The 27,164-nt window shown below is 40.4% G+C and overlaps 1 protein-coding gene across 4 annotated transcripts in view; it reads left to right on the top strand.

Annotated features, from left to right (window-relative positions):
• The first annotated feature begins 5,559 nt into the window (after positions 1-5,559).
• The window catches only part of plxnb1b (plexin b1b), a 116,388-nt gene continuing 94,783 nt past the window's right edge, over positions 5,560-27,164 (top strand). For 2 of the 4 annotated variants that reach the window (XM_044349137.1, XM_044349134.1), the window contains exon 1: positions 5,560-5,976. The gene's annotated coding sequence lies outside the window, so the exon portion shown is untranslated. Of the gene's footprint in view, positions 5,977-20,165; positions 20,357-27,164 lie in introns of all 4 variants that reach the window. The other 2 variants (XM_044349136.1, XM_044349135.1) reach the window with 2 other exon arrangements.

The following is a 27,164-nucleotide window of genomic DNA, read 5'->3' as shown; positions in this document are numbered from 1 at the left end:
GTCTATATGTTAAAACTCAAATACAAATACTATTTTAAAACACATAGAGGTGTATGACATTATTTTAAGACAACTTATTATCACATGTGTCAGACACATTTTAAAAATGGGTGGCTTACTTGTATTGACTGTTATGTGGGCTAATAAGTAAACACATTCTGCTTTATTAATGACTTGCAACATTTTCACATATTTCTACTTCTTTTTTATTAAAGAAATTAATATATTTATTGAGATTCAAGGTTAATTTTTGACCTTGGGATTTGACGACAAAACATGATCTTCATTGTTTCTTATGAATTGCTTTTCATTTTATTCATTTCAAAAATTAATTTTTAAACCAACATGGACAAATGTCCTTAAAGTGCTCTGAAAAAATGGAAAGTTGAACATCAATAATCTGCTGATAAGCTGAATTGTTTTGTCAATGAAATATTTTTTTTTATCTTTTATTGACATATCACTGACTGTCACTACTGGTCATCATTTAGTTCGTGAACCACACTTGGGCTCATCACCTTCCCATGGAGCTCTCTCTCTCTCCCATCACAGCACGGCTGTTTTGTTGTGTTTGCTGCAGACAGTCTCATACATGCACATACATCCACACATGACTGATTACTGACTTCCACGTTTTATTTTTTGTAAATAAATATTCTTACTCACACTTGTAAATTAGTCTGGTCTCCCATTTTGTCGCAGTCTAGGAGCCGGGCTGTGACATGGACATGTTCATTTTTGTGGCCTACATTTTCTCCAAAAGCATATTAAAGCTGAGTTTTAAAATCATTGGTTGACATCAAGACAGGCAATTAGTGCACATGTGTGATCTACATGAAGAAATAATCATCCTCTGAGTAACCAAAGGAAATCATTTCTCCTATTTATAGAGAGCACTCAGGGGCTGCATATCTCTGCCAAATCATAACCCTCTATACTTTTAATGGTAGATAGTAGCCAGGATTTCAAGAGACTGTGTAAATTCTTTACTGAGCCCTCTAGACCTTTTTCACAGCAGACATTTTGACTTGTCGTAGCCAGAAAGGCACCGGTGGAACTGATGGTTAATGGTTAATAATAAAAGTTCCATTCAAGCATCCAAGGAAGCCATACTGGTGAACCATCATGCACTATACCAGGGTCATGAATTTGGAAAAACTAAATGGGATTCAGTGGTCATTAATGTCATTAATTGCACCTGTGTTTTTCCTGCTATGAAAAGTCAAAACATCTACTGTGAATACTAGACATTATGACTTGTCATACTGGGAAAAGAACAGGTGTAACTAAATCATTCACAATGTCTCTGTTCCATTTAGTTGTTCCAAAGCATCACAGTGTGCACAATAGCAGAACACCAGAACTGGGACACCCATCTGTAATGAAGTCTGTGCTACAGCAATTCTTTGAGTATGACAAGTTAAAATGTCTGCAGCAATAAAGGTATGTTCCAAAAAGCAGGTTTACTGGTTCATCTGGATGTCTTTGTTGAATAAAACCCTGATATATAAAAAGAAATGTGGGTTTTACTAAGTAAAGTTAGGACTAAGTAGACCTTGGAAGAAGCCAGGGAATATTAGGGCTTCATAAATGAATCACAGCCAGTCACATAGTCCATTTAATTGTGTTTGCACTGTTTTAACTGTGCAAAATTTCAAATGAGTCGCACTAAACTGATGATAGGCTATTGCACTGCATCATCTTGTTGTATGTCAAATAGGACATGCTTATAATAATTAGGCAACTAGTAGGCAACCAGGATATCAAAGACAAATGAGAAACCTTATGATGGGCCCGTTAATGTGCTTTGTCTCTAATTTGGTGAATGTTGGATGAAAACTGAATGATGAGAATCTTTAAGGTCTTTTAGGAAATCTCTTGATTGTATAATTGGCTACATATATCTGTCTCAAATTAAAACAGGATTTAAGATTCAAAAATGTTTTGAATCCTGGATCAGACTTCCCTGTTCAAGAGTTTGTTTCATGTAAATCCACATGGTGGCACAGCTGGATCTGGATCCACAGCAAAAACTAACAAAGCCCAACTTCCACCAAACTTTTTTTTAAATTTTAGGAGATATGCAAAAGACTGTAAGAAATAGACAGAAATAGGACAGTTTCAAACAGGATATCTTTAACTTGTAAGTAGTATCCAATGAAAGATCTTTGTAAGGGAGGGCATTTTTGAACATTTTCTCAGGAACCACTGCACCTATTTTAATAATACAAAATATAATAGCATGATTATCCATCACTACACGAGTTTTAATGTGGACGTCAATACAAAGGAGATCAAACATTTCTAACCACTCGAAATAATGATCAATATAAGTAATTTAGAGCATTCTGTGCATCCAAATGTATGATGCCTTTAATGTTCTCCAGTTCAAGAGCATTCAGGACCATCTACTCATATTTTGAATATAAGACTATCATATATATGCATATGTGCTGTGCATGCTATGTGTTTCTCTTTAGGGTATTGTGACCATATCAAACACACGATTAAAAAATGAAAAAATAGATACTGTCGACTGTTTAGTTGGCACTAGATTCAGTTTATCCTCCATTGTCAGGAGTCATGCAGACAGTTTTGTAAATCTGTAGCATTTTTCTTCTCAGGGGTGCTGCAATGAATTTTTTTTTTTTTTAAAAAAAGGTCTTTCTGACTAAAACAGCCTTGGCATGATAAATATCTATACACCCTGCCATATATCACGAACTCCTTGAATCAGTCATCCTCTCTCCGTAGAGACTAACCCTACATCTAATCCTAATGTCAGCCTTGGATGCCAAACTTGGATCATAAATGCATACCAGGCATTTTTTCTTCAAAATATCTCTCATGAACTGTCAGTGAATGAGGAAAAGTGAAAGCAAAACTTTTAAAAAGATATACAGCTGTGGCATCTTCTGAATTTAAAGTTAAATTTAAGTTAAATCACAAGAGCAAAATAATGAACATACTGGGATGGGGGAGGTTGCCCTCTGACCCACCTAGTCCAACACCTCCCCCAGCCACCCATCGCCAACCAGCCTGCTTCCCCACCCTCCATCCCCCATCCCAGCCAGCCTGCCCGCCCAGCTCCTCTATCCACTCTACAGACAAGTTGGTTTTCAGAGTTACCGCGAGTTGTGTGTGTGTGTGTGTGTGTGTGTGTGTGTGTGAACTTTGGGGATGAATGGCTCAGTGTTTTTCCTGGAGACATGAATGCAGTGTGTTGCTCCTGAGAGACAGGCATGCTCATTCACACTCTGCTTTTCCACTTTTCCAACTCACTTCTCTTTCACCCTGCCATGAATACAGGCCTGTGCTGAGAAACACACACACACACAAATCCACACAAACAGCCACACAGATTGAGGGTACCCCTAAAATTCCTGGGTATGACGGTACAATCAGCTTCAAAAAAAGTGTATCGCCCACATATTTTTATATTTATTGTACATGTTATTATGCTTGTTATTGCTGCTGGTGAACACAGTTCTTTTCCTGAAGCTAATCTGTCAGGCAAACAGCGAATGAGTACATGCAGTCTGAGTTAGTCATATCGAGTGGATTTTGGCCTTTCTTTTATTAGATCCACTTATGTTCACTATCCAGCTTTTAGGTCAATTTTAAACAAACTGGAAGATGTTTCCAATGAAGGAACAACCAGACAGCAAGACAGAATAGAAAATATAATTGATGGTGTACTGGCTACACTTTGAGTCACTATTAGGCTAATAATCGGTGATTGGGAATAGCAGAACAGTTGCATGCAGTATATGAATGGATTGGATTATTACTTTTATTGCATCATCTCTGCTCTGTTCGTAGATCATGGAGTCTTTACATGAACACCAATTATCCAGAAATATCTGGAATCTAGACTATTATATGAAATATTTCCATACCTGAGTTAACACTTGCCTTATTGGTAATATAGTTCAGATACATCAAATGTTTCATAAACAAGTGCCTGAATATATGAAGGTATACTGTATGATCTTATTATAGTGATGGTTCACTGACCTTATTACTATATATATACTCACACAATTCTGTTGCAATCTTAAGGACAAAAAAAGTTTCATATTTTGATTGCAATATCTTACTGATAAAACCTAATATATGAATATCTGAGCTGTGGTAGTACAGTGTATTGTAAGACTGGAGCAGACCCCAGTGTTGCTGTCTTGTCTTTGAACCCGGGGGGTTGGTTTTAAGAGGGGGGGCATGGTGGGTGGGGCTGAGTGATCTTTGAAGTGAGTGTGGCTTATCTAGCTTCAGTCCTCATTACAGGAGAATTAAGAGGGGGGAGATAAAAGGCTTCTTTTCACAAGAGGGGACAAGGATACAGAGGGAGAGAGAGCGGGAGAGAGACCCTCCTTAAAGATGACAAGTATGTGCAGCGGGTTTTGTGATCTCTGTGTGGTCTCTATTGATATGCATCGGATGTCTCAGAGCCTGACATGTCTGCTGTAAATGGATGAGCAGATGGGGATTGAACCCTGAACAATATCACCCAAAATGGAAAATATTTAGAGCTTCAGTTCCAGTTATACCATGCTTAGTTAATGCTTTTTGCATGGATAATTATAGCTGAAAACTGCTGCGGCTGCCTGTTCTTCCTTCTATGAACTGCTTATGCTATAGTACTTATTAAAGTAACTTAATAGCTGCCATTAAAGTGTGGTCCATGTATCTCCAGGCGTCAGAATTTAAACTTAAATGCATGTATTTTTATCACAGCATTCAACCAATCATCAAGACTTTATTTCTCTGAATAGATGTTATTGTAGTTTAGGAGAAAATTGTATGTCTGTTTATCTATACTGGGGTCTGTAAAGTGACAAAGTTTAGGGATCAAACCATGACATTTTTTGGGGGATGCATATCCCCAGTTGGCCAGGAGGGGTCTGCCACTCACCAGTCTTTTCACTAGCAGCTAATGCTGCCTTCACAAACAGTAGGGAATATTTGATTTACAAATGCAGCGAGCATAAACAACATAACGGTGGGAGCTTAGATATGCTGAAATGTGACTTCAGTAAAATTTAATGTTTATAAACCCTAAACAGACTGTGATCCTACACCAAATTATAGACTATCAAAGCAACATGAGAGTGAAAACAGCGATGATTGCAGCTCTCTGTAAAATGTTCACTTGCTGCTGTTCAGGACAAAGTTCATTTCTATCTCCTCTCTCCCTGCATTGTCTATATTCAACACTAGGAATATGCTCAATTAAAGTGGTACAACAATAATGTCCCCTTTAAAGTGTGAAAATACAACTCAATAGTGGTGTTTAGAAACACTGGCAAAATGTATTGGTTTTAAAGCTCTTTCCTCTGCATATTTAACATAATTTATAACCTTCGCCTAGTTGGTCTGTTGTGAAAAGTAGCTCTTGGTCTGTCAATTTTACAATTGAAACTGGGCACCACAAATGAAGAAAAAAATTCACATTGAAAGCATGTAGAGTATGCCTTCTACGTCACTCGCGCACTTGGTTTTGAAATAACTAGGAACCATTGAACGCAGCATGAAATATCCCCCTTTGCCAAACCCCTTTTCACTCCTGTGGAGATCTGTGCGCTGTGCGCAGCACCAAACTGTTCCCACCACCGTTTACCGGCTACATGTGGGGGGAGAAACCTGCAGAGTGAAACCAAGCTGAGCGTTACTTTCAGCTGCATGGAATACCTACACTGATTTTCCCACCGAGCCGTCAGGTGTGTAAACTAGTGAAAGTTGGATGACTGAGAGGAAAATTGCAAGTGTGGACTGAACGACAATGGAATTTGTGATCTCGTAACCTCGAGGAATAACGTTATCTGTGTCGGCTGATATGTCTGTATACAAGCAGCGGTTGTGGACGATGTGGATACTCTGAATGAAACCAGTGAAAACTTATTTCCTTCGCTGTAACGAGGAGTAAACCAGCATTTGGAGCAGCAAGTGACTGAGGAGAGTTTTACACGGGACAAGGTGAGTCTGTTTGGTCTACTGAACACAATCCACTTTTACTCGCAGTTAAAATCACAACTGCGTGTGTTTTCCATACTCGTCCCCGTTAGGTTAAATAACTCAGTCTCTGTCACTCACCTCGCAACGTTATTGGAACAACTTTTCACTGTGTTTGTGTGCGTAAGTTTGAATCTTAACCACTTTCTTTTCTTTCACTGTTTTCATTCACACCATTGCTTTGTTTATTAGAAATCGCTCAAAAGTTGAAACAGCAGGTTAATATTAGCAACGTTAGCTAACGCCAAGTTAGCCCACTGGAGCGCAGTAACTGGTCCACAGTGTGGTTCACTGCAGTTAGCTGACTTATCCCGTCACAGCCCCTACGTGTCGTCGCTTCAAGGCACCAGCCACTAAATTTCACCATTTGTTCTAAAAAAAAAAAAAGTGACCGCCATGCAATAATATTCAACACTGGCATGGACTGCACAAGTCTGAAAATTGGGAGTCTGAGTCAGAGCTAATGTTAACTCACTCTGATAGACTGTGGGATGTATTTCAACACAGTCTCCCGACCAAAGCAGGTTAAATTTGACAATGTAGGTGAATGAACATTCTTCATTTAACAACAGGTCAACCAGGTCTATTTTTTTTTATTAACGTATGACCTTATTTTGTATAATAACGTGTGTGCTGAATTTAAGGAAAAAAGTCTCACATATTGTTGCATGTATTGTGTTTTTCTTGTCGATATAACAAAAACTTGCTGGTACTTTTGAATGGTCATTCCGTCCATTTAGAGGGAAACAAGCATATGTTCACAAAAAAGCATCAGAAAAGCAAAGCTGAGGACCCTTATTACATTTTAAATATTTTTCATCAGAAAGAGCTATCATACTGAATACTGTATTGCAATCAAACATAATTATCCTTCCAGTAAGAGATTAATTTATCAGTACAAACTGTAAATGAATGCAGTTAAAGTTAGTATAAGCAAATCAGAAATCCCCAGGTGAGATTCTTGTTGTGGCTGATAATGGTACTCTACAAGGTCAAAGGTCAGATCCAGGGCTTCATGTTTTAGTTACTTTTAACACAGTAACTTGTTAAGCATTTTATTGGGTTTATCAATATTTACTTGGTTACAAGTGTCGTGGATGACACTCCAACAGAGGGACTGCTGAGAGTGTGACCTTTGTGTTTTTATGTCCCATGGGTGATGATCTCCTCTTACAGTGTAGTGCCTTCTTAAACTACAGCCATCTGCTCCTGTTGCCTCATAACTGGACTGATGGCTTAGTATAAGCCAGGAAATGAGATGGAATATCCCCTCCCGGTGATGATGATGATAATGATGATGATTGCTCATTTATTTGGGATCGTCAGTAGCATTGTGAAAATTAGGATGTGCCCAGATATTGTGCGTGCTAGCTCTTGTGTGCATGCTCACATGAATGTGTGCTCATTTTAAAAGGAAAGTCATTTCCAAGTCATTGTAGATTTAGTTTCCAGTAAATAAAACACAACAATTAACACCATTTATCTAAAAAAAACATATTTTTAATGGTTAATTCCAACATATTTCTGGGCTGAAGTTGTTTTTGTCAGCTGTATGGCCAGTGTAGCTGCACTAAAATAGAAGCAATGGAATATTGTAACATGGCTAATTGTGTGTTGGACCCAAATCAAATTAAATCTAGTTTTCAACTAAAGGAAAGATAGGCTGGAGCTACTGAAAATTGGTCAAGTGTGACAAGTATAAATAAGGCTTTCCATAGCTTCCTTGAGTTAAAGTTGTGGTTCATGTTAGTTTTAGAGTGTTTGCAATTAGCAAGGATGTTTAAGTGGAATTTCTGAGACTGAAGTGGAGCACATGTTTTCATTGGCCCTGAAGTGAATGACTGTTTATTAGCAAAACTAGTAGCCGGCACGTTCTTGTACTTGTACCTGGATAAAGTCAGACACCAGAACCCCAGAGCTGTCTGGACTTGTAAAGTGACCTTTGGTCCTGTGTATAAATGCCGTCATTATGGTGTGCACATGTGACCTTTAAAGGCTTGACCCGGTCTGACCTGAGATGGAAAAAAATGGAATTTTAAAAGGGTCTCAGATCAATGAAGAGGACTTTTTCCTGTTTCCATCATTTTCAGTTTAAGAAACCTGCTGTAAAACTGCTTTTCAGGGAAAATGATGAAGTAGTGAAAAATCAGGGCCAGCTGATTCCTCAGTTGTTGTAGTATCAGTGGAATAAACTAGTAGTAATAAACAAATAGTATTTATTTCTCAGTATGAAACTGCACAGGTTTATTGCAAGATGAAATATGTATTTTCCCCTAACCAATAATTAGAAACTGACTCTCGAGATGTCAGCCTTAACTGACAGGATTTGTGACAGCAGAGGTGGCAAAGTGCTCCTCCAATAAACAAGATTCACCTCACAAATTCTGTCACAGTGGAGGTGCCAAAGGTCAAAAGGTGAAAGGGGGGGGTTGGGTGTCAACAGCCCTTGTTTTCTGTGTCTGGCAGCTGGAGGGACTGCAGGGAGCATGTGGTGTCAAAACCTTTCATCATTACCCCTCTTCCAACCAAACAAATGTCCTTTTAACTGTTGTCTCATGCAGAAGTAAGTGTACAAGGATAAAGGAATACTCTGATGTTGTCTCTTTAGGACTGTTGCGGTGAAGGAATTTCCCCTGCGGTGAGTTAGGGTGGCTCAACAATGTGGTATGCAGTCATATACAGTATTAGTGCCTTTCTTTTTTTTTTTTTAGTGAAAATCAAGGTATGTTAGTCTGATTATGTGTCAGCTGAATGGAGCAGCAGTACCTGACAAACACAGAAAACACTTTAAATCCTGGCAGGAAACACAACCGATTCCCTGTAAACCTGGGATATATGAATGATGTCTGGCTGGACGCACCATTGGATTGTATGATTGGTTGATTGATTTGAAAACTACTTTACCTTGCAGGTTAAATGGCAGCCTGCTTGGCCACACAGTGACCTGGGAGAATTTAAACATATAACTGAGACAAAATATTCATATAGGTGTGTTTTTAACTACCAAGCATCAGCACTGACCCCCGGTCAGCTCACCCTGAGCCCAGCTCTGTCATGAGGGCTGGGCACCAGGTTAGCTTGTTAGCCTTGATGCTAGCTGCAGGAGCATCCGTGGAGCCCCACGAGCAAGAACTAGACACTGCGTGAGGCGGTCAGGACCCTCCGGAGTTGCCAGACCAGACCATTGAAGTGTAAAACAAGAAGGACCTAGCCTCATTAAAAAAAAGAAAAAACATGAACATAGCGTAGTTGTAGAAGTTGCTTGCTATCCACCACGGTTGGCTTGTCTATAGCGCGGTATTTCAATATTGCAGTTATTGCGACAGCCCTGTTTGTCTCACTTTGCATCAGCTGTGATATTTATGCTGTCAGTCTGGTGATGAACAGGTGGGGACACATCAAGGATGAACTGACTGATTGATAAACTGCGACTGGCCGGCGAGGACACTATATCATCAGCTCGGGTGTTGATGAAGTGTCTGTGAAGAAGGGTTGGGTACCATTTACATCGAACCACTACCAGTACCTGGAATTCAGTACCGATACCCAATGGTACTTTATTCTCTCTGTAATAAAACAAAATGTAATGTTAGTTGTAAAAAATACGTCCAAACTTCTCAGTTTCAACATTATGTATTTAGAACATTTTGTTATGCAAGGTAAAATGCAGTAAAAGCCTGTTGTCTGCAGCTCTTCATCAAACATCTCACTGTGGCTGTTTCTGCTTCTCCTCTTCCTCTCTGCAGTGTTTCTAACTGAACAAAGAGCTCCAAATAACTCCAGATCTTGTTGTGTCAACTTGTTTTTGTTGAAGAATAGCACTGCTAATGAAGCTCTGCTAAAACAGAGATAAATGTATCTAATTGCCTACAAGTTCATCACAATAAAAGCCTTTCGTTAGTTGTTTTTATCAGCAGTAACTTAAAGGACAACTCCATCTGTGTTTTTTCGGGTTGTTCACATGGAAATGCCCTCTCAGTTGTTAGCAAAAAGCAGTGACGTGGGTTAGAGCACGAAGGACAAATAACACTTGCGAGTCACACTGGATTCTGCTCTGATCTGGAGCCCTTTGCTGGCGGGAGGAGAGCTCAGAGTTTATTTTTTAAACTGTGAGCAGCAGCAACAATGAGTGCTCTGTCTGTGTGTGTGTGTGTGTGTTAGCATGTTTAGCAGAGCAGTAGCAATAGTGAATCAGTGCCAGATTGCTGGATTTCGTCTGAATGCAGCCTTATAGAGTCTTGAGCCTTTCATAAAGAGCCAAAGTGAAACTAGAACTTCTGAGTTCTGTTCCAGACGTTAGAAAACCTCATTCAGAACACTGACATTTGTAACTAGGCTAATCGCTAAAAATCCAGCCTTGGAGGAGAACCTCCCTCAACAGTACGTCGTGTGGCTTGCTTCATATGCTTAGACGATGACTGTAGTTTTTTGAAAATCTAACATCCATATAATATTGTTGTTTATTAAATATTTATGTATTATAGCAGCTTTAAATGAACACCCCATGTGTTCTAGATGTTCAAGGGCTAAACATCTCCGCTCAACAGAGGAGGCGAGTCCATGAGCGAGTCGTCAGTCGTTAAAAGACGACTTGAGAAGAAGGTGTTGGAGTTTAATGGATATGGATGAATCCAAGTTACTGCACTGCTGCGGTTGTAGTTTTTTTCATGGGACCTGTAGTTTTTTTCTGCACTCACAAAGTAATTGTTGTTTAACTTTAACTCCAGGAACATGATCATTTTTTCAGGAAGACAGATGAAAGAAATGCTGAATGAGAGATTGCAGAAGCTAGTGGAACAGAGGCTAGACTGTGACATCATGATTTATGCTCTCTATTGAGGCTTTTCCCCAGCCTTAAAGTATGGATTTTTGTAACATCTATAGATACATTTGCCTGTAGAGATGGTCGGAGGGCACTTCATGTGAACTACCACCAGCCTTTACCCCTTAGTAGCTTTAGAATTCTGTATGCATCATTTTTCTGAATGGATTAATATGGACCAGAAACCATGAGATGAAGTCAGCCAACAGGAAATCTATGTGGCGGATATTATCTGCAACTGTCTTTTATCTTGCCCATCGGAGAGGACAATCAACTCAAAGGGGATCAAAGTACAAGTAATTTGGAAGGACAACAGAGGTTCGACATGTGAACGCCGGCTTGCCCAGCAGGGGTCTGGGTCTCCTCTACTCCCATGGCCAGATTAAATACTCAATTTAATTATGTCACTGAGCATTAAGTCAGTAACCTTATCAGAAGGGTCTGGCTGTTTAATGGGGCTTTGTGAACCAACAGATGCACCAAGATTAGTGACAATATGCTGGTGGTGCAAACCCTGAGCAGAGGGATAAAAGACAGGCACGGAATCTGATACGATGTGCCCCTCCTGCTAGATACCACCACCACCACGCTGTAGGAGACCTCAAGATAGCAGACATTAAATATAGCCTCATCTGAGAACAGTACACTATATCTCTAAGTGCCTGGACACCGACAGGGCAGTGGGAAAATGATTTCAAGATCTTTTTAATGAATCATTAAGTAAAAATCCTTTGACATACTGTACATGTGTTCTTTGCTGCATGACATATTCATGCACTGATGATGATGCAAATTTGTACATGAAAACTCAAGAGTGGGTGTAGAATTTCAAGCTAATTAAAGAAATCCCCCGAAGTCATATCACCATGAATATCTGATGGTTTACTGTCTTTCCTGGCTTCTGTGTCGGCCCATATGAGGAGTGCTGCTGTGCCCGGAGCCCGGACTTGACTGTTTGTCCTCTCCAGTAACTGCTAGTCACATTTGGATCCTCACAGATTTCCCCTGCATATTGCTTACAGTGAACTTTATGACTCTAAGCCTTAAGCTGGACAGCTCCTGTCTTTCCGTGTCCATTATCTGAATCAGCAAAGCCTTAATTTTTTTTTTTTTTTTTTTTTGCAGCGGAGGATTTTCTTTGATAACAAGAATAGTGATAACACTCCCCAGGATTCTCCGAGGATTTAATTAGACAGGATAGCCTGTTAATTATTCAGATATGTAAATGGAGACCCAGATACATTCAGTGCCGTGGAATGTAAAATAGATTTGAGTGTTGAAATCTCTTTGAAGCAGCAAGCGAAGTGCTCTGTAAGAGTGTGAATTATTAACCCCTACAAGGTACGCTGCATGCTTCTACCGCATGCAGCTCACGGTGTGTGTGTGTGCGCTCACAATTGTTCCCTCATGAATGAAGCTGGTGTGTTTGCCTAAGGTCAGTGTTGAAGCACGAGTACACGTGATGTGTTTAGACAAGCAGTGCGCCACCTGGGCTTGGCAGCTCAAGCTCAGGTGGCTGAGAACTATTAAAAAAAAAAAACCTCTTAATCATTAATATTAATTCAAGGTTTGGTGTATACTTTGGTTTTTGGGTCACAGTTCGATATGTTTTCAGTACAGCAGGAAAAAAACATTTTGGTCTTTTATTTTGAAAAATGTAAACATCCAACAATGTCTCATTACTGACACAGTTATTGTGTCACAGTTTAGTTGTGCTGCAGTGGAAACTATTACTGATACAGTTGTGCTAAAGTGGAAAAAGAAAACAAGCCCATAATAAGAGAACTTTAAAGAGTGCAATGGCAAATTGACAACTCCTTTGTAAGGTTTTCAAAATCAATATTTGAAATAAAAGTGCAAGAACTGTGTAGAGAAATAAATATCTAGACTAGTGGCTGTTTGAGTCAGGAGGGCAGTGGCGCGGCTCCCTCCAGCCGCAACCACAGGCTCTGCTGTGGCCTGATGAAAATGCACCTTACCAGGCATGCCACCGATTCACGGGTGGGACACACTCTGTTTGCCTGCTATGAGTGTCTGGATGAAACCGTTTGTGTGTCCCTGTGTGAGCTGGGACTGTGTTGTCTGGTGGGGTTCACTCTCAAAGTGGAAGTGCTTTCTAACGGTCGCTGTTGGACAGCTAGCTAGCCGGCTAATGTGTCAGCTAGCTGGTCAGTCACTCAGCCAGTGGATGCGCTGTAAACTGTCTCCATATTTAAAAGAAAAGTTGTTAATGTGTCATGTTGACAGGTATTTCTGTTGTTGTTAGCTGTCCAGGTCCAGTCTGAATAGGTAGCTATTTAAATATTCCATGGTTAGCCTCCTGCTAGCGTCAGGTTCATAATACTTTAAGGACAATACCTCAAGCTAGGTAGCCACCTAGCATGAAGCTGTCATAGCTGAAGGCTGAATGAGCACCTCTACATAAAGGACATCAATTCTTCTTTCTCTGTGTTTTACTTTGTTAGTATGTGAAAAAACTACCAGGAATCACTGCTGTTTAGCAACTTTATACTGTTAACTCTACACCAGTGGTGGAAAGTAACTAAGTACATGTATTTAACATCGGACTATGGAATCTGGATCGGTACATGGATCGGTAACGTCAGTCTGATTATCTGAGTGAATTACGTCAGTATCAGCACCTGATACTGATATTGAATCGGATCAGTCCTAACTCTAGAGCCCTGTGATTTCCACGATGCGGAAAACAGAGACAGAATCGCAGAATTTGATAATAAAAGTGAAATCAACCATAAAATGTGGAATATGCTTAAATGTGGATGCAATCTATAAAAATCAGGGTTTTCCCTACCCTTAAAGGTGTTTATTCACAGCGCCTAAGCCAAATGAACAGAAAAAACGATTCAGAGATACAGTGTTTTGGTGTCATTTATGGGCAGGCTGCTGCAGTTTCTGACCTCTGTCTGTGTGTCTGTGTCTCACACAGTTTCACACAGACACACAGTCATGTTGAACAGACCCTCTGAGACGGTTAAGTAAACCAAAAAACTGAGGAATTCAACACTAACAGCTAAATTTAGAGCAGAGCAATATCCAAACAACTACTATGAGTCAAGAGAACAACTATTCTGTAAGTTTTGCCAACATACGAATGTGAAGCTCAGATGTGAAACACTTAAAAGGAAAGAATGTTTTGTTTTATAACTGTATTGAAGCTCATTCTTTCATAAAAAAATAGTGCAATGTTGTGTTCCATCAAATTCATTGATATTCATTAAATTTAGAATATTTTCTTATTGAATAGTTGAAATGTTATTCATCCATCACATGATTAGACTCTTTCTCATGACAAATTGTGCTTAAATTGTAAAACACAGAATTCCAAACAATTTTAATGGAAAACACGTAATCTGGAAATTCTTTAGAGTAATCGGCATTTAGAGCCACCTGCCTGGAAAAAAAAACATGATTTCTCAAAAAACAAAGTTGAAATCTTTAGTACTGATGGCCATAACAGAAGCCTATAGCATAGTGAAATTATACAGGAGACTCCTCCATGATATCATTAAAGGAAAACTTTGAAATTACAGTTGGGAAAAAATACTTCCAGAATCAGCTGATCCTTCCATGTTATTACTGTATCCTACCACAAGGCATTTATCATGATCTGATCTGTTTTCCAGCATATATTATATATCTCTCTCTCTCACTCACATCTCTCTACGCCCTCTATGCATCACTCTCTCTGGCAAACACCAAGCCATTTCATCCTTTCCTTTCCTTTGCACAATTCATCTTTTTCTAACTCAACACTTGACACCTTCCGCAGCTCTCATTTTCTCAGTATTCCCTTGCGTCTGCATTCATGCCTAAACCACGCTCCTGTATCATTTCCCATCTGTCTGTGGAGTTGAAGCAGCCGTTTGTAGAAGGCCCTCAGAGAAAGAGGCCCAGCTAGTGAGATAGGGTGACATGGATGAGAAGGGCTTTGTCACTGAGCTCGCAATGAGAAGATGAGACCTGAGGGTGGAGGGAGTACCGAACACACACACACACACAAACATGCACACATCCTTGTTATCCTGTCCTTATGAGGTCCTTCACATGAAAACAGGAATTCCTTTACTCATAACCTGAGCTTTAATCCTCTCTACTGTCTTAAATCACAGCCTGATCTAAATCAAATCCAGATAGAGTCTAATTATAAACCTGGATGAATGTGGACGTGGAAATTTCTTAACAGGAAACTCTGGCTTTTGATATCTGTGCTGAATGACACCGGACTTTCTCTACATTATGGCAAAATGAATATGAAAAACAAGACAGGACACATCTGGTCAGAATAAATAAACAAGACCAAGACTCTATTGACACAGGTTGCTACTCATGAAAGGGGTTTTGATACTCAGTCTCATTGCTGTCTTGTTGTCAGTGTCACACTGCTGATATACTGTAGCTATCAACTTCACTATCTCCTACGTGTGTCCAGATAAAAACAACAGCTCCTCTGCAGCAGACTGCATCTTTGTTCTGACTCATAACTAAGCAAACTAACAGTGGGGGAATATCCAGACACTAATAACAATTATTTCTACAATTATACAAGAGAGATTGCTGGAGAAATGAATGCTACAATCTCATCAGGAGCAGAAACAGGACCGCAGCAGACATAGTCGGCTACATAAGTATGAAACCATGGAAACGTTTGCAATTACTGAAAGAAGCAACTCTAATCTGTTAAGTAAATTGTTAAAGAAAAAACCTCATGCATCAACAGGGGTGGATTTAGTGATTTGGGGAAGTAAAGAAACAATGTTTTGATTTTGGGGATGGTTTACATTCACTTCAGGATGGTCACAATCGTTTTTTGGGACGGTGGTGAAAAAAGTTAGTGTGGTACCCTGGGACCTGGACATCTTCATCTGTCCAACAAGTGTTCTCCGTTTTCTAAAATAGTCCTTCTTGGTATGTCGTGACAACATATTACTGCTAGCAGCCCCTGAAGGTACCTGGAACTTGCATTTAGTATCACCTCCCAAGCAAGGATTGAAATTTAGATCCAGGAACTCGTCCCTCAAAGCTGGTGGTGAGCAGAGGAAACAAAAGCAGAATCTGTGACAATGGTTTTATGTTACGTTATATTGCTTTAAGTTCCTGAAGTGGAAAAAGGCCTGTTTGACAGCATGGCACAGCGCTGCACATGGGTCCATGTGAAAAGCTGCCAATAGAACCCCACCCCACAAAAACATCCTCCCTCCCAAGGTCTAAAAATCCCAACTAGTTCTCGCATATATAGTCCATGAACACACCTCACACACACACGCACACACACACACACACATTTTCCATCCACTTTGGGGTGTACTGCGCATGTTCTAGCTTTCTGAAAACCAATCCAGAATGTGTAAACAACTTGGCAGTAGACAAAATAAACTGGGTTCTGTTGGTTGTTTGTTGGTGTTTTGCATTTTCTGTTACTGTCTGCACCTGCACATTCCTGTGCACGCTCCACAGAGATGCATGGAAATGCTAGAATGCTTTTTGCATGCAGTTTGCATTTTTTTTTTTTTTTTTTTTGCATGTGTTGGTATAAGAATTTTGCTTGCAGACACTTTTTGGTCTTCTTGGGCTTTACAGCTTTGAAAAGGGTGGTCTGCAGGTCTTATACCCCCCTTCTCCTGCTCTCTGCATGGGGGAAAGAGGGAAAGTGGCCCTGCCTCCTTTGTTTCTTTTGTTGAAAAGGAGGCTGAAAAGACCAGCCAACCAGAGAGGGGCATTATGAGGAAAAAGTGGGGGGTTAGAGAGGTGAAGGCGTACCTCCAGAAGAGAGGACAGAGGAGGAAAGGGGGAGGAGAGGGAGAGGAGGAGGAGGAGGAGGAGGTGTGTCTTCTCCCCTGTCTGTCAGTTAGAAAACAGCTGGTGTTGACTGTAGACTCCTTCTCTGTCTCCTTAGAGGAAGGACAGGTGAGTGGGTGTGGCTGAAGAGGGAGTGTCCACCATCTGGAGGATAACCTCAAGCGTCCAGACTGCGGCATCCAAACAACTCTTCTGAAAATAAACTTTGTGAAGTTACCTTGACAGTCAATCAAGCATTTGTGGAAGCATGTAAATTGTGAAACTTGAAGATTTAAGGGCTGGTAATCAGTGTGAAATCTCTTTTTTTGTTCTTGCTGAATTGTTCTTTGCATCGCATGGCTGCAGTAAGACAGGTGGCCATTCATTCTGGCTTATGATTTGAAAAGAATGGACTTACAAGCGCGCTTGAAATCGAATATCATCTACATGACGTCAGACGGCTAGCTTTGGCTTTTGACTCCAGAGGCAACAATACAAGAAGCATCTGCTGTGGTGACACTTGCCGGCTTTTCTTTCTCACTTCATGCGAGTGTGTGTGTGCGTGTGTGTGTGTGTGGCTTTTCGTAGCACACAGACAAGCGTGAAAAGCAGCATTTTCAAATACCGACAGCCGACTGTTGCCAAGTGGCAACCATGAAAGCTCTTGGAGAACAGTGAGTGCTCAGTTTCCCAAGAAACGCCCTTTTTGTCAAGACAGCTCCTCCTAAATCGACCCCCCCCTCCGCCTTAACTCCCTTTAAACGCTCTGGGGGGAGGGACCCTCTGTCCTGGGAAAAGGGGGGTTGCTATGGAAAGCTAAAGGCAAATGTTGGATAGGCGTGTTAAAAGTTCAGGACCTTGGCCAACTGCTGGAGGACTCAAGTACAGAACAATGTTCCTGGGATGTCTGAAGCTACCTTACCTACTTGTAGGTATGCAAGTAGAATATCACTACTCCTGGCTGGAAAGAAGCCTTACCCTTTCAAATGATATAGTGGGCTTTAAAATGGTCTCATAAGCAGTGAACATAAATTTTCTCAGCCCATGTGAAGTTAAAAAAAAAAACAACATCAAAAATGTTAGTCAAGAAGATGTGAATACCCTCAATTTGGCATTACAACAGCATTTTTACATGCATCAGGTTTATTTAACTTTGTAATAATTTAAGTATCAGTCAGTCTGTTGAATTGTGAGATGTGGCTAAAAGCTGCGGAAGAAGCCAGTAAGTAGACCTTGAGTTAAGATTATTTAGTCAAACTAAAGGTATTCAGTTTGCAGAGATATGAAACGGAGAAAAGCAGCAAGTCTTTACATGTTAGAAGCTGCAACCAGTAAATGTTTGGTATTCTCAACTTTGACAAATGGGTTAAAGAAGGATCAAAATCTGATCAACTAACAGACTAATAAGTTTACTATGTAATTGAATCATTGCTATTGTTATCATAAGTCTACTGGAGATACAGGTCACCTCCTTTTATTGCATTTCAATGTCACTTGTCATTTACAGAGCATTATTTTTACAACCTGCCTATCATGTGTCTTCTTGCCGTGACACTTCCTGTTGGTTCACACTCCCACAGAGGTCAGGGGTCACGGGGCTCTGTTATCCTTGCACTGACACCATACTCCCTCAGTAGGGCTTTTTTTTTTTTTCCTTCCCACTGAAGCTTTAAACAGCACTGAGGTACTCTTGAGTTGTGTTGAGATGTTTATATGAATATGTGACTGCGTCTGAACGCCCTGCCAGCCCGCAGCGTTCCCTGGCAACCTTTGCCACTCGCTGCTAAGCTGAGCTGTGGCACTCAGTGTGGCAAGTATACAGGGTGCACTGTTGCCCTCACTGGGTTTGGATTTACAAGGCTTTGATTTAGACATTCCTTAAGCTGATCTGAAATTTTGGTTCCTTTCCTCACTTACTATACTGTAATCCTGGTGAATAAAATGAGAAGCGCGCTGCGTGACTAATTCACAGTCCAGAACATGTGCCGTGTTGTCTGCACATGGAAAGCACTGGGCTGGTGGTTGTGTAAAAGTTGTAATCGTTTGGCTTACAACATACTAGACTTCTGTGTGTATACCGATGAGTCTCGAGGCAGCTTTCATAAATAACACTCTCTTCATGTTATTAATGGAGAGCTTAAGGGTTTTTTTTTTTCTTGCTTACCAGGAATAATCTTTTCCACCCGCTCCACCTCAGTCGCTTTAATCTGGCTGCAAATGAACTAGGCCTCTGTTTCCAGGGTTATGGAGCACTTTGAGAGGGGGGGGCGGGTGTGAGTGTGTGTGTGTTGTTTGCCCCACATCCTAGTTTCATGTAACTCAAACAGCAGTTCACTACTGACATTTGTAGTTGTTCCATGAGCGCAGATATGCAAGAAAATCTAGTTGCTGCATGTCCAGTCTGTCCATACCAAACTGTTTTAAAGGTCTCGTTGCTCCAAAAGACATGACGGCAACTGAGCTTTAAATAAAAGCTTTATAACACATCAGACACTGATAAGAGTGTAGTTTGGATCAAACAAAGACTAACTGATATGGCCGTCCTTATCTTTACCACCTGTTCTGCCTTCTTTAGTAAGCTCTTCCTCTCTATGCTATTTGGTTTCTGCCCTGTCTTTGTGTGTGGGACGTAGCTGAATTATTAGCATAGAGTAACATAGTCCGGAGTCATAAAAGTTGGGATATTTTCTACCGTTGAAATAATCTTTTTAAATTCTCTCTAATGTCTAATTCACTATATTTTGCTTTGTTGCTGCTGTTGCACCAAATTTCCCTAAAGACATGTGTTCCATCTCATGTCATGTTAGCAGGATATGAATGTGCAGAGATCAAACCTATAAAGCCGAAATCCATTTCAGTTTCATTGGGATTTTCTGTCGTTTGATGTGCAACATTTGATGGAACTAGTGTAGTCGGGTTCAGTTTGAAATTTCAAATGTATTAACTTTAGTTTGAACATGATGGCGTCAGTCCAACCATCCAGACCAGTCACCCACTTAAGCATTTTTTCCAGTCTAGCTAATGGAAACAGTTCATCTTAAATGTGTTACTTTTATTTGTATTTATTTGTTTTGTTTAAAGTTGTTTTCTTCCTTTTCTTAATCGTTTCTCTCTTCCCGTGTTGTCCTGTTGGCAGATAGTCAGTATCACTCTGTCAGCCATTAACATTCCTTCTACTGAAACGTCAACACAAACCAAGTCCTCACACCTGTAGGTATCCTGCCCATAAAGCTGGAACCTCTAGGGCAGGTACAGATGCCCAGTGGACTGATATATTATAAAAACGTTATTTTATTGTCATTTATCTTAGACATAACAAGCTATTCTTATTTGAATGTGAAAGGTTTTCTGTTTTGAATGAATAATTTGTCTGTGCAGGTCAAAATACTTTAATGCATATAACGTAGAAAAGCAGCAGCATTTACAAAAACTTGTTTAAACCTGAGTCAACGGTTAACTCAACTTGCGCCTTGTTTCCACGGGGGAATGGCTGCGTCGTGTTCCATCTGTGACATGGTTTGGTTCCATCTTCCAGACCACTTCATACCCCACTGGGAGTGTTTCAGAAGCAGCAAATCGTTTAGGTCCGACAGCAGCAGAGAGACGAGAGCCACCCTTCTCCCTTCTACCTGGAGAGGAAGCCAGGGAGCAAGGCAGTCATGGCAGCAGTGGTGTCATAAAATCTTGGGATTTTCCACTTCCAAGATGAACCTCTCATTGTCCAGGGTGAGAAATCAACTCTGACCGGTTGACTTCTGGCCTGGTGCCACTAGTTTTAATGTAATGTTGATGTAGCGATGTGATATACGATCAGGAATCTGCACAGGGTGTTTTATTTGGAAAACTGACCAGATGCTCTATGCCGTTCCTGTGTCTGACTGGATCTGCTCTGTGCAGATGCGTGATGCACAGCTTCCATCAAAAAATAGACTGGGCGCATATGTCGGAGCTTCTTCTGGGGATGCTCCTAAAACACGCCGTAACGTGTCTGGTGGGATCACAAGCGTTGACTAGAGTGGCTGTGATCAGCTCCGTTGGCCACATTGCAGCCGGGAATGCAGTGCAGACGTGCCCCAGTGGAATCAAGCTGTTACAGTAAAGATTTCAAGGACTGGCTGATGAGGGGGAAAAAAAAAAGCAAAAGCGAAAATGTTCAGCCAAAATATAACGGAATTTGATGGTATTTGTCTGAATTTCCTGGTTAGTGTTGCACAAATCCACAGAGGTAATAAAACAGTGTCTGCAGGCTAACAGGCACACACCAACAGCTGAGAACTAAACACATGCTACTGCAATAAAATGAAAAAAAAAAAATCATTACTGTTGGCTGAAATAAACTCTGTTTTGCATCCCTACAATCATTTAGTCTCTGAGTGTAGCAGGGCTTTAAGTGTTGGTGATTTCCCCTCATGCTTTACTCAGCAGGAGCGATGATCAGCGAAGGGAGCCGTAAAAGTTTTGTAGCACAAACTGCCCCTCCTGTTCAAATATTACTGCTGTGTTTTACACAAACACATTAGACATTGTTTCCACAGGAGTAGCACACACTGATTGTTCATGATGTGCTTTAACTTCTCACTTTTTTTTTTTGTGAATGAGCTGTTGTTACAGTCATCGGCACATTGTCTACCATCGTTACCATGGTTTCATACAGGTCTGTTGTGTTTTGTCTTGGGGTGAACAGTAGTAGAAGGTGGTCTTCTCTAATTTTGTAGCGTGTACTTATCTTTTTATCTATTTCTTACACTTTTTTTACACATAGAGCTTGTCTTTAAGGAAATGAGTGTAATGGGTGACCAAACATTTATGGAGTAGAACATACCAGAACAGGTATGTAAGCTGTAAACTGCCCTTCTCACAAATTATAGCTTCTCCAACACCCCTAAAAACCCAGAATTGCATTGTTGCTCCTGTTAACCAAAACCTCCCTGACCCATTCATCCAAAAACTCTTTTTTACATTAAACAGGTCTTGTGATGTAATGCAACATGTTACTGAGAATGTAGTCGCACAAAAGCAGCACTCAAACCTCTCTGCTTCTTTTCTCTAAAATTCATTTAATGTCATGTTTTGTTTTGTTTTTTGACCCATGTGTTATCTAAATCACACACACGAGCTCTGGACAACACACTGCATTAGCACTCTTAAGTGTATTTGTTCAGCACAGATGTCCCGATGGGATCCAGCTGGAGTGGATTTTCGGTAGCAGAAACACAATGTCAGGACCTTTTTTTTATATGCAACAACTCCCTCATATCAAAAACACACATGCTCCTACCATGTAGACACACAGTATGATGGTTTTTGCAGAGCTCATTCCCCCGCATTAGGGGTTAAACCGAAATATGTTAAGCCGTGAACCGAAAACAGAACGACACGTCATGCTGGGAGAGAGCATGACAGATGGACTGTAATGCGACTGAAATGTTTGTAAATCACTCCCATTCATATCATTTCATGTTTCATTTGAACTTTATCATGATGATGAAATCAGACAGTATAAAACCAGTTGGGCCGGTGAAGGTGAAATCATGTGGAAAGTTCTACATCTTCATAATACTAATCCCTTGTTTTTGGCACGAGCCACAGTTTGTGTCAAAACTTGTGCTCTCGAGTGATAACTCAATCAAATCTGAACACACAGACATGACGCAAATATTGAGACTGAGTGCAACTTACAGCTCACGAGGATACCATCATCTCTGATGTGCACTGCAAATAAATCTGCTTAGTGATGATAAGAAAAAAGATATTTGTCTGTACATCCATGAGTACCTTGCAAACAGGAACTACTAATAGTAATTTCACATATTTTTTAGTGCAGCCAATTTGACAAACTGTAAATAAATATTGACTAAAAAGAAGCAGAGCTCAAGTTGTGGCCCACAGCTAACTCACTGTATCCATGGCAACCTTATACTTCCTGTTTACAACACCTTATTGCATTATAGGAACTTAAGTTCCAAAACTGAGAGCATGTTAACCCCTGAAATCAAAGTAAGACAGGAAGAACAAAATCCATTAATATGAACTTTTCATGTTGTACTAATATTTTTATGGCATCACTAATGCTCAGAATCTTCCTGGAACACTTTCCCCTGTGCATTCATATACACATATTTGCCCCGTGTTATAAATCAGTGAACACACAGACAAACAAACAGTAGATGGGAAGTGTCGGGGGATACAGTTGTAGGCCTGTATTGATTACACATGTTCAGTCTGCTGCTTATTGATCATAGACAACAAACTGATTACTATAATGACCCCATGACCTGCTGTCCTGCTTAGTAGAAGGCAATCAAAAGGCGATGGCCTCATTTAGATCTCATACTCTTTTTAGTGTCACAGCTGCATTGTACAGACACTAATCTCTGGTACATTTCATCCACCATTTTTTTTTTTTTTGCTTTTTAAATCTTTGAATAGAACTTGATGCAGAGATCCAGAGCTTCAAGAAGTCTTCAAGTCACTTTTGTCCAAATGCATTACTTTAAATCCAAATCATTTTCACAGTGAGAGAGGCAGCATTAGCAGCTCATGAAGCAATCACTTCCTGAGTGGATTTTATTTGACGGGAAAAGCTGATTACAGGTATGGACGGCTAAAGATGTGAGCAATCCTCTCAGGAAGTGGAGCGTAATCTCACCACGAGTCTGCTCATCCTGTTGGTGTTTTTGCATTAAGTGATCAAGTCTAGAACATCCTTTTACTCTGTAACTAAACTTTGTATTCTGCTCAAAATGAGCAAACATGCAGACACTTACTGATCAGTTGCTACTTGGATGGTATTTGATAACACTGAAGGGGTGGGACATGATTTTTTTTTTTTTTTGTTATGTCATTTGTTACATTTTATAAAAGAAAATGACACAACTATTTAGATAATTGATTAATCCTTTTGGTTAACCCTAACCCATCTTAAAAAACAAGTCCCATAATGTCTTTAAAAAGCGCAGTAGTTTCCTAAAACAACTGGGCACTGTAGTTGTCAGTAAATGTTACTCAAGCAGGAGGAAACGGTGAATTTGTCGGGAACTATTTTCAGCGGCGGATTAATACACATTTGCTGCTCTAGTGAGCATTCCTGGCAGCAGAACAGTGCGTGTCGAATTGTGTCAAAATAAACTACAAGTCTGTGGTTTCTGTGTCCACTGAAAAACCTGGCAGTGCTTTGGCTCCTAAACAATTTAGTATTTTTACCACTACGGACAGTGTGGAGCCGAACTTTAACACTGAATCCGAGTGGCTCTCTGTGTGACTGACATTTCATCAGAATCGAAGATGTTGAAATCCCACAGGAGTGTTGGTGGCTGTCTTGCAGTGGTTGCCTCTCCTCATTGAAAGTAGTGGAAACACTGCATGTACATGATGTGATTTTCTTCCCATAATTTGAAAGAAATGGAAATGAAACAACCATGCCCCGCAGTAAATTAGGCGTCCAGCCCAGCTCCATGTTTCCAAATCAGACAGATTAAGATGCAAGTCATCTATGGGTGAATTTACAGAACAGGAACAATTTTATATTTCCAGTTTAAAACACCTTATTGTTATGCGGTGATGGAGAATAGGAGAAATTTGAACCTTTGATCCTTTTGCAAGTGTTTTAAATTATAAAAATTATTGACAATGTTGCTCCGTGGAACTGATTTGTCCCAGTTTTGTGGAAAGGGTCTGGCCTGTGTTGAACAGCTGGTCTAAATACTGTAGGCTTCATTGGTTTGGCACAGTGGCAGAGGGGGGATATCCTCATTGATTGCCCCTGGGCCTCTGCCGCTGTTGCTGCACATCCGATTTTATCATCGAGCGCCATCTGATAGCAAAAGAACAAGTTCACACTTAATCGGCGCTCAATGTTGTGTGAAATTCAAGAAGAATTCCTGCAACACGGCTTCTGACGCTACAGGTGAAGATTCGTCTGGCTGCTTTTGACAATTTAAGCATGACATCATCATCATCATCAACAAATTGACTTGTCAGTGGCTGCAGGCTACATGCCGACACAAACCTGCTGTCTGCCGCCTCTAAATCAGACTGACTCAGAGTACTGTTGTGGTCTTTGGCTTTCTGTGAGCTCCACAGATGTGTGTGTGGAAGTGCCTGACAGGCGTGGCAGGAACACACCAGACTATGAAGCCTGGGGAGAGAGAGAGGGAGGGAGAGAGAGAGTGAAAACATGAGCAGTGAGATGGAAGCAGAGGTTGTAGCCAGAGGGAGTGTGACTCTTTTCACTGATACAACCTTCATACAGGAGATAGGTGTCCAACATTTGAGTCATTTGTACACAGACTGAACCGTAACGACAAGAGGATTCAGCAGAGACTTCAGTCTGCAGCTGCAGTTATGCTGAAACATGCAATTATATCAAATTAAATCACGTAATTAGTAAATGCAGTTAAGTTTGCCTCAGTTTTTGTCTCTGTGACCCGCACGAACGTCTCTTTAAAAATCCCTTCACTGTCTTCCTGTTCCTTTTTTAAACGTGTCAGGAAGTTTTTAAACCTCAGCAACAATAATTCCCTTTTTATAATAGTAAAGCCTGACACGAGGACGGTCTGCTGTCCAGTGGGAGCAGGAGGGAAGGGGTCACAAAGCCAGGTCAGATGATGTGCATCGACCCATTCAGTTCAACCACCGGTGTGAGATTAACCTGTATCTCCGAGTCATTCTGACAGGACTATCAGAGCTACTGAGAAACACAACCCATGTATTTTACACATTATAAAATCTTAACCAATTAAGAAAGAAACGTCTGGAAAAGGGGACTTCAAAGCTTAATTCAATTCATTATTTATTACAACTTGGGTCATATTTTTTGGAAGTTTAGGTCATCATTTCCATCAGTAATGATAACATTGCACAAAAGAGGTCCAAAGGGGCAAAGGCGGCTCTTGCTATGCAGCTTATTAGAGAGAATTTTTATGTCTATCCAAACAGTAGAAGTGCTCGAGCTGTGAGTCACTCGCCATTGTTTATGCAGAAAATGGATGAGACTTCTGGAAGCATGAGCAGCCCGATAGCTTCACGTTTACTTTCAATTTGAACTCCAAATCAAGTGGTTTAGATATTCTATCTTACCCTGTCTGACTTCATTACAGTGATATCTCTGTGTTCCCACATCTGAAAAATTGGTTTTGTCAGTACAATATTATTATAACGGAGATAAATGATGGCAAAACCCCACAAAAAAAATAAGATCCAAGTTGTAATAAAAGAATTATCCTTTAAAGTGGGAAACAAATTAAACCTCTATATTCCACTTGTACCCTCTGCCTGTTTTCATAGACGTTAATGATTCAAAGAATGAGTGAATTTAAGTTTTATTGAAGGAAACAGTGTTCTTGCAGAATGAAATGTGATTGAGGCATTAAATAAGAAGAGGTTTACTGTATATTATGGTATTAGAGTGTGTGTATAGAATATAAATAAGAGATAATTAACATATTTGAAGCTTTTTGTCTATGAGGAATGTTTGTCGCAAAGTAGTAAACTCATTTCTGGAGCGAGGCAGTGAGGATGAAAGGGGGGGATTTCACTGAGAGTTAAAAAAGCGTTGGTAATTAAAGTAGGCAGATGAGGCGTAGCTGATGACCCTTGTGTGTGTGTGTGTGTTTCCCCCCCACTGACTTAAAAAAAAATCAATCACAGCTAATACGAGTCGGGGGAACTGGCACACATACGCCGTGTGTTGTTGTCAGATTACCATGATGAGTTTTATCCTTTTTTTTTTTGCATGCCATTAGGAAACATGGTAGTGTAAATGAATGAATCGGTCGTAGAGACGGCGCGCCGCTCGTCATGTTCTGTGTGAGAATACAATTAGACTTAATGACCGAGCCGTCGCTGGAAAGTGCTCGTCCTCTATCTCATTAAGGCTTAGTGGGCGTTCAGACTGAAGTCAGACCTGCTTTGAAACAACACAAGCGGCTGCTGCGTTGGTGGGAATGTGTTGCTTAGGTACTGGTGAGACAATGAAATACAATCCAGAAAGTCCAGTAACAGATCAATGTGTTTTAAAGGTGTATCAGGCGCCAAAACACTGCAGATGGTTTATAATTACTCCCAGACAGGATTCTGCAATTCTGGAAAGTTATCACTGCAATACAGTGTTCATGTTACAAAGTAATCTTCCAGGAATGCGTTTTTTTTTTTTTTGGTGGGGTAAAACTGATTTTGGAGTTGGCTGAATTTCTGCCAGATTGCTGGTTGTGTGATTGATGTGTGATTAATTGTCTGAATAATCAACAGTCTGGCTGTGGGACGATGGGTTGGATTGTTAGAAATGTTAGAAATTCTGATTGACTGTTTGCAGCTGTTCCACAATCTCATTCCCCATATACACTCTGTCAAAAGATGTGTTTTAAACTCCGCCGAGCTCGTTTTAATATTTTAGAGTGAATTTTACGTGTTGGGGTTAAAACTGTAGTCTGATTGAGGCTGTTGTGATAGATCATATTGTCTGCATCTTCCAGCCATCTGAGGTTCCATATTTTTCTTTTTCTTCTTACTTTTTGATCATAGTAGACATAGGCCA

Source organism: Thunnus albacares, chromosome 4 (assembly GCF_914725855.1).
Source record: "Thunnus albacares chromosome 4, fThuAlb1.1, whole genome shotgun sequence".
Classification (NCBI taxonomy): Eukaryota; Metazoa; Chordata; class Actinopteri; order Scombriformes; family Scombridae; genus Thunnus; species Thunnus albacares.
Note: the sequence above shows the minus strand (reverse complement) of the source record. Positions and strands in the feature narration are given on the sequence as shown.